General features: G+C 41.8%; 1 protein-coding gene across 1 annotated transcript in view; it reads left to right on the forward strand.

Annotated features, from left to right (window-relative positions):
* The window catches only part of ZYX (zyxin), a 270,649-nt gene that overhangs the window by 194,851 nt on the left and 66,194 nt on the right, over positions 1-9,604 (forward strand). The gene's annotated exons all lie outside the window — the stretch shown is intronic.

Consider the following 9,604-nt stretch of genomic DNA (forward strand, 5'->3'; position numbering starts at 1 on the left):
GGGGTACATTTTATTTATTTTTTTATCAACTGGCGCCAGATTTACAATTCTGTTTAACTTTCTGGCATCAGTTGTACCAGAGTACCCCTTTAATTAGCACTGGTAAGCAGTGCTAGTTAACTCCCTGGGGGGGGGGGGGACACACATTATAAAGTCTATATGACATTTACATGTATAATCATGTATACAATGAAAATAGTGAGGTTTTCCATTTTGTCCCTGGTCTGGGCCTCTTCTAGTGTAGCTCCGCCTCTAGTGATGATGCCACGAGGAGGTAAGAATCACTTTTTTCACTGTATACATTATGCAGTCATATAGATGACTTTACAATATATACCCTCCCCCCCCCCCCCCCAAAAAAAAAAAAAAAAAAAAGGTAATTAGCATTGGGCTCATTGCTGGGCTGAGCTGTACCTGCGATTATGTCAGCTGCGAGCACAGCTCAGCTCCGTCATTGCCAGGTTTGTGCAAGCTGAACCTGGCAATGTTCGAAAGTTCTGCGAGCCGCAAACCCTCCAAGACATGGCTCAAATCCGGGTTTGAGGGCTCAGATCGCTCAATTCTAATAATGAGCATTATGCTGCAGGTTAGCTGGGTGTAGTAGTCCTTCAACTGTTATGTCACATGGCAAGGTGGTGTCACTAACCTGTGAACCCAACTATCATTTTGCCAGTTGAGTTATTCTCGTAGTGCAAAGTGCAGGAATGAGACCTCTGGACGCAAGGATTCCGTGAACCAACTTTAAAGGAGTACTCCGCCCCTAGACATCTTATCCTTTGGATAGGGGAAAAGATGTCTGATTGCAGGGGTCCTGCTGCTGAGTACTCTGCAATCTTGGCTGTGGCACCCCAGATATCCGGATGACTGGCGATGCGTGACGTCATGGCCATGCCCCCTCAATGCAAGTCTATGGGAGGGTGCATGACGGCCGTCACACCCCCTCCCACAGACTTGCATTGAGGGGGCGTGGCCGTGGCGTCACGAGCCTCCAGCTCTGCACCCAACGCTCTAAACTAACGCCAGGTGCAGCAGGTAGATTGCAGGGATCCCCAATGGCGGGACCCCCGCGATCAGACATCTTGTCCCCTATCCTTTGGATAGGAGATAAGATGTCTAGGGCGGAGTACCCCATTAACACTACTGAAACTATTTGTGCAAATGCAATGCAATACAGTTAGGAGGTTACAGCTTTGGTGAAGATGAACGAATATTTGGTCACTGTCCCTTGAAATATTACCTATACAGCAGATTTACTGAATTAAATGTTTCTGGTGTGTTCTAAGAACCTATAAATGTAGTGACTAATACAGAGGTAGATACAGGTAATACACAGAGTCCTCAGTCTGAGGACACAGCGTTCGGAACTAAATGTTCCCAATGCTGGCCAGTGGAGTACCCCTTTATATGGGAACTGCCGTACTAGACATCTTATCCCCTAACTAAAGGATAGGATGTCCGATCCGGGGGGGGGGGGGATCCCAGAGTTCTGAACATTTATGTTAAGAACGGGGGGCAGCATCACGACCACAGCTTCGGGCTGTCGTCGATAGTGTTGCTCGCGAATATTCGCAATTCGAATATTATTCGCGAATATCGCATATTCGCGAATTTCGCGAATATAGCGCTATATATTCGTAATTACGAATATTCGTTTTTTGTTTTTTTTTCTTCACAGTACACATCACAGTGATCACCCCTCTCTGCTTCCAGCCTGTGTGGTGTAAAGAAGGCTCTAATACTACTGTGTGAGACTGGCGTGCGAAAATTCGCATATACGAAAATTAACACATACTAATTTGCGCATATGCGAAGTTTCACATATGTTAATTTTCGTATACGCGTATTTTCGCATATGCGAAAATAAAACGAGAATATAACGAATATGCGAATATTCGCGAATATATGACGAATATTCGTCCATATATTCGCGAATATTCGCGATTTCGAATATGGCCTATGCCGCTCAACACTAGTCGTCGACAGTAATCCGGCTCCGTGAATGCAGATTACCGGGGTGACGGGCAGGAGATTGTGGGGGATCCCAGCGCCCGGGCCCCCCGCGATAACATGTCCAGTACTGGAGTTCCCCTTTAAAACCCCAGACCTACCAAGGGAATTTATCAATGTTTATGCGGCTGAAGTGATTTTCTACACTGTAGTTGGTTCTTTTTTGGTGTACTTGTGCCTAATTTATCAAAAAGGTGCAGACGGTATGATTAATAATTATAATAACAACAACAACAATAATAATAATAATAATAATAGTACCAATAATAGTACCAATAACAATAATAATAATAGTACCAATAACAATAATAATAATAATAATAATAATAATAATAGTACCAATAAGAATAATATTAATAATAATAGTACCAATAATAATAATAATAATAATAATAATAATAATAGTACCAATAATAATAATAATAATAATAATAATAATATTAGTACCAATAAGAATAATAATAGTACCAATAACAATAATAATAATAATAATAATAATAATAATAATAATAGTACCAATAATAATAATAATAGTACCAATAATAGTACCAATAACAATAATAATAATAGTACCAATAACAATAATAATAATAATAATAGTACCAATAATAATAATAATAATAATAATAATAGTACCAATAATAATAATAATAATAATAGTACCAATAATAGTACCAATAACAATAATAATAATAGTACCAATAACAATAATAATAATAGTACCAATAACAATAATAATAGTACCAATAAGAATAAGAATAATAGTACCAATAAGAATAATAATAATAATAATAGTACCAATAATAATAATAATAATAATAATAGTACCAATAATAATAATAATAATAATAATAGTACCAATAACAATAATAATAATAATAGTACCAATAATAATAATAATAATAATAATAATAGTACCAATAACAATAATAATAATAATAATAATAATAGTACCAATAACAATAATAATAATAATAATAATAATAATAGTACCAATAATAATAATAATAGTACCAATAACAATAATAATAATAATAATAGTACCAATAATAATAATAATAATAATAATAATAGTACCAATAACAATAATAATAATAATAATAATAATAGTACCAATAACAATAATAATAATAATAATAATAATAGTACCAATAACAATAAGAATAATAATAATAGTACCAATAACAATAATAATATTAATAATAATAGTACCAATAACAATAATAACAATAATAATAATAGTACCAATAAGAATAAGAATAATAATAATAGTACCAATAACAATAATAACAATAATAATAATAGTACCAATAACAATAATAATAATACCAATAACAATAATAATAATAGTACCAATAATAATACAAATAACAATAATAATAATAATCATAACAATAATACTAATAACAATAACAATAATAATCATCATAACATCATAGCCAACAGATTCTGCAGCACTTTTCGGGTCTGGCAGCCGCCGTCGAAATGTTTCGGCGGTAGGACCGGCGCAGCCCTGTGCTGTCACCACTGATGTCTATGAGACGGGGTATTATCAAGTGGCCCTAGCGCCCCCCGGATCATTCACATGTGCAGAATGTCCACCCTTTTTTTCCTGTACGGAATCGGATGCGTGAACATGGCCTTAATCATGAAACCTGGAGGAAAAAAAACAGCGTGTCCGCGAAAGTTTCGAAAATTCCCAGCAAATTTACTTTTACTTATGTTCCCACATAAAATGTGGTCGAAAATCGGACATCTCAGAGCGGTTGTAAGAAAAAAACTGCAAAATACAGTGATCCCTCAACTTACAATGGCCTCAACATACAATAGTTTCAACATACAATTGTCTTTTCTGGACCATGGTAAGTTGAAACCAGACTCAACATACAATGTACAGACAGTCCAGATCTGTGAAACGTGTCAATGGCCGGAAGAACCGACCAATCAGAATGGGCATTCACTGGTAAAACCCCTGTATTACTGAAGTGTATGCACTGACTGATGTGTGGTAGTGCCCCCTACAGTACAGGGAGGTATTACATGTTCTGTACACTTTACCTGTATTACTGAAGCGTATGCACTGACTGGTGTCTGGTAGCGCCCCCTACAGTACAGGGAGGTATAACATGTTCTGTACTCTTTACCTGTATTACTGAAGGGTATGCACTGACTGGTGTCTGGTAGCGCCCCCTACAGTACAGGGAGGTATTACATGTTCTGTACTCTTTACCTGTATTACTGAAGTGTATGCACTGACTGGTGTCTGGTAGCGCCCCCTACAGTACAGGGAGGTATTACATGTTCTGTACTCTTTACCTGTATTACTGAAGCGTATGCACTGACTGGTGTCTGGTAGCGCCCCCTACAGTACAGGGAGGTATTACATGTTCTGTACTCTTTACCTGTATTACTGAAGCGTATGCACTGACTGGTGTCTGGTAGCGCCCCCTACAGTACAGGGAGGTATTACATGTTCTGTACTCTTTACCTGTATTACTGAAGCGTATGCACTGACTGGTGTCTGGTAGCGCCCCCTACAGTACAGGGAGGTATTACATGTTCTGTACTCTTTACCTGTATTACTGAAGTGTATGCACTGACTGGTGTCTGGTAGCGCCCCCTACAGTACAGGGAGGTATTACATGTTCTGTACTCTTTACCTGTACCAGTGTTAGCTGGACACCAGGTGAGGGCAACTCCATTGCTTTTTTTTAGGACATTGCCCGTACTGTACAGGACCCCGAAGAAGCTCCTGTCCTCTACATAGACCAGTGTTTCCCAAGCAGGGTGCCCCCAGCTGTTGCAAAACTACAACTCTCAGCATGCCCGGACAGCCTTTGGCTGTCCGGGCATGCTGGGAGTTGTCGTTTTGCAACAGCTGGAGGCTCCCTGCTTAGGAAACACTGACATAGACAGTGATTACAGCTCCCAGCAGATCTTTCTTACTTTTATATGTAAGGATTTGCTTTATCTATATTAGTTATCTACATTATATGACATTTTGGTGCCAATTACCAGGTTTCCATAGAGTTCTGGTCTCAACATACAATGGTTTCAACATACAATGGTCGTCCCAGAACCAATTACCATTGTAACTTGAGGGACCACTGTACTTAAACAGCAAAACTTTGGGAAGAGCGCCAAATTAGTAAATACTATGGAAAAATACCTGGCAAAGAAAAAAAAAAAAATTCCACATTGAAAACAACACTCTACATGGATGACCGCGCCTTTTCTCGGGTGTGTGACCCGTCTAGTTATGTCAAGCTGCTCGAGGGTTGGGGTCTGGTCCGTGCGCACGACCACCAAAGGTATGCACCCCTCTTATCTACACCCCTGCTTCCCCCTTTCTCTCTGTTCTCTTTCCCTTTTTCCTTTCTTTTCCTTTCTCTCTTGTATTATTGTTTTGTTTAACCCCATGGTGCCTAAGAGGCATACGGACTGACTGCCAGTTACGACTCGAGACAGGACTGAACCCCATGGCTTGCATTGACGGCAGTGGACGATTGTAGGTTTACACTAGAGATGAGCGAACTTACAGTAAATTCGATTCGTCACGAACTTCTCGGCTCGGCAGTTGATAACTTATCCTGCATAAATTAGTTCAGCTTTCCGCGGTGCTCCGGTGGGCTGGAAAAGGTGGATACAGTCCTAGGAAAGAGTCTCCTAGGACTTTATCCACCTTTTCCAGCCCACGGGAGCATCGGAAAGCTGGACTCATTTATGCAGGATAAGGCATCAACTGCCGAGCCGAGAAGTTCGTGACGAATCGAATTTACTGTAAGTAAACACATATGCTCTGTAGCTCGTTCTGATGATTTATTCAACATTTGTGAATGCGTTGCAAATAGCCTATTCCGTTTGCATACCTGTACGCTGTGTTACAGTTTTCTTACTGTTCTGTTATTATTAATACCGATAAAAAAACTTTTATGGGAAAAAAATTCAAAATAAAAAAATAAAATAAAACAACACTCTACTGTTAGTAAATCCCCACCAAAGTGTGCTTAAAGGGATTATCCAGGAATAGAAAAACGAAACGTTTTTGAAAGAAACGGGGAACGGTTTTGAAAGAAATTACCTCTGTTTTTCTATTCCTGGATAATCCTTTTAAAGGGGTACTCCGCTCCTAGACATCTTATCCCCTATCCAAATGTCTGATCACGGGGGGGGTCCCGCCGCTGGAGAGCCCCTGCCCGTGATCACCCTGCGGCACCTGGCATTCGTTTACAGCGTCACGTGCAGCGACGGAGGCTCATGACATCACGGCCACGCCCCCTCAATGCAAGTCTATGGGAGGCCATCACGCCCCCTCCCATAGACATGCATTGAGGGGGCGTGGCTGTAACGTCACGAGCAGGGGGGGCGTGACCATGACGTCACAAGCCTCTGCCCCGCATCGCCAGTCATCCCGCTCGGAACAAAGTTTGCTCCGTGCATCGGATGTCTGGGGTGCCGCAGCCAAGATCGTGGGGGTCCCCAGCGGCGGGACCCCCACTATAAGACATCTTATCCCCTATCCTTTGGATAGGGCATAAGATGTCTAGGGGTGGAGTACCCCTTTAAGGGGTTATCCAGGAATAGAGAAACTGAGCTAATTTCTTTCAAAAACAGCTCCAGGTCTGTCTCCAGGTTGGGTGTAGTATTACAACTTGGCTCCATTCACTTCAATGGAACTGAGCTGCTGAACCACATCCAACCTGGAGATAGACGGGGGGGTGGTTTTGAAAGAAATTAGCTCTATTTTTCTACTTCTGGATAAGCCTTTTAACTTTGAACAAACTTATGCGAGTAGTTTGGATCTGGGGGAATCCATGTGTTGAGACCCCCCCCCCCCCCCCCCACCGACCCCAAATCGAGAACAAAAGGGTTCAATGGAAATCTATGAGAGTCTGTTCTCCGCGCAGAAACTAAGAGAGTCCCAGGTTGGAGACCACTTGTCTCTGTCTATAGATTTCAATGGATAACTCCCCTGGATATCGGAGCTGGAACAATAAGCATTTGTCACGGACAGGGGATCGTATCTGCGAATATCACTACATTTCAAATCAATGGAGAATTCCTGGATTGCGACGTCTCCGGATATTTGCACAATTCAGCAGGAGAGGATGTTTGGCAGCTGCTCCCGAAACAATGACGAGATCCTATGACACAACGCTGAGTGTTCAGGACACCGAGCTGGAGACAAAGCCCAGGGATTAATCAGTCGGGGTGTGCAGGTCAGGGCTGGGTGCTGCCCCCAATGGCTGGGAGATGACATAAGACAATAAAGAGATCTGCAACTTTCTAATATACTTTGCATTTCAATTCTTCACTGTTAGGATCTCTGCCTCCTGTCAGTAAATGGAAACATGTACAGACCCAGTAGGTGTCACAGCTGTATACTGCGTATTTGAAAGGGGGCGGGGCTCCTCTCGACTGTCCGCAGCAGATTTTCCGCGGCGGAATTTTCACTGCGGAAAATCCGCCACAAGCCCTATTGAAGTCAGTAGGGACTGCGGCGGATTTTCCGCAACGTAAATTCCGCTGCGGAAAATCTGCTGCGGACAGCCGAGAAGAGCCCGCCCACTTTCAAATACGCAGCGGAAAACCCGCAAAAAAATCTGCCTAAGGGTCCGTTCACACACTAGAAACACTATGGGAAACCCCCTGCAAGTTACGCTACCATTTAATCGAAAGGGACTGCAGACAGTCCGTATTCGTGTCAGATAGTGTGTGAACGCACCCTAAACCAGTGTTTTCCCAAGAGTGTGTTGCAAAACTACAACTCCCAGCATACACAGACTGACTAGAAACTTAATAAGGCACTAGGAAGACACTTAGGCCCCTTTCACACTAGCAAATTCCTCCGTTTAGCAAGTTCCGTCGCTAGTTCCGTCCTAAAATCACCGGCAGTAACCAAATCCTAAACGTCCGTTAGAAAATCCCATTATAGTCTATGGGATTTTTCTAATATCCGTTTTAATCCATTATAGTCCGTTATTGATAACTATTCATGAACTATTTTCTTCCGTACCATCTTCTGTCACAAAATAGCGTCCGTTTTCAATAACGGACTATAATGGATTAAAACGGATATTAGAAAAATCCCATAGACTATAATGGGATTTTCTAACGGACGTTTAGGATTTGGTTACTGCCGGTGATTTTAGGACGGAACTAGCGACGGAACTTGCTAAACGGAGTAATTTGCTAGTGTGAAACAAGCCTTAGAATGCTGGAAACATTGCACAGTGCATACACTATAATCCACACCCTACTGCACAAGTCAACTATCTATAAAGCAGTGTTTTCCAACTAGTGTGCCTACTGCTGTTGCAAAACTACAACACCCAGCATGCCCAGACTGGATAGAAATTAATCAAGGCACTAGAAAAGGCATAGAGGCATAGAATGCTGGAAACAACTTCACAGAGCATACAGTAAAATCCGCACCATACTGCAAAAGTCAACAAACTATCCCAACCAGTGTGCCTCCAGCTGTTGCAAAACTCCCAGCATGTCCGGGATGACTAGAAACTTAACAAGGCACTAGGAAGCTCACACACAATGCTGGAAACAACTGCACAGAGCATACACTATAATCCGCACCATACTGCAAAAGTCAACAAACTATCCCAACCAGTGTGCCTCCAGCTGTTGCAAAACTCCTAGGTTGCCCGGGCTGACTAGAAACTTAACAAGGCACTAGGAAGCACACACACAATGCTGGAAACAACTGCACAGAGCATATACTATAATCCGCACCATACTGCAAAAGTCAACAAACTATCCCAACCAGTGTGCCTCCAGCTGTTGCAAAACTCCCAGCATGCCCGGGATGACTAGAAACTTAACAAGGCACTAGGAAGCACACACACAATGCTGCAAACAACAGCACCGAGCATATACTATAATCCGCACCATACTGCAAAAGTCAGTGAATGCTTCCTGTTAATAAATGGAAACAAGGAATGTACAGACCCGGTATGTCTCACAGCTGTATACAGTCTAAAGCAGTGTTTTCCCAAACAGTATGTGTACACAATTGTTGCTAAACTACAACTCCCAGCATGCCCAGACTGACTAGAAACTTAACAAGGCACTAGGAAAAACACATAGAATGCTGAAAAACAACTGCAAATAGCATACACTATATTCCCCACCATACTGCAAAAGTCAACAATCTATAAGGGTGCGTTCACACGGGCGGATTGCCTGCAGAATTTCCGCAGCATAGCTGCGGAAATTCCGCAGGTAATCCGCCCGTGTGAACGCACCCTTAAGCAGCATTTCCCAACCAGTGTTCCTCTATCTGTTACAAAACTACAACTCCCAGCATGCCCAGACTGATTAGAAACTTAACAAGGCACTAGAAAACACACATAGACTGCTGGAAACAATTGCACAGAGTACAGACTATTATCCGCACCATACTGCAAAAAGTCAACTATTTTTAAAGCAGCGTTTCCCAAATAGTGCATCTCCAGCTGTTGCAAAACTAGAACTCACTGCATGCCCGGACAGCCGAAGGCATGCTGAGAGTTGTAGTTTCGCAACAGCTGGAGGCACACTGGTTGGGATACTTTAGAATGAATTGTAACATTTACAAAATATA

This window comes from Hyla sarda, chromosome 7 (genome assembly GCF_029499605.1).
Source record: "Hyla sarda isolate aHylSar1 chromosome 7, aHylSar1.hap1, whole genome shotgun sequence".
In the NCBI taxonomy this organism is placed as follows: domain Eukaryota; kingdom Metazoa; phylum Chordata; class Amphibia; order Anura; family Hylidae; genus Hyla; species Hyla sarda.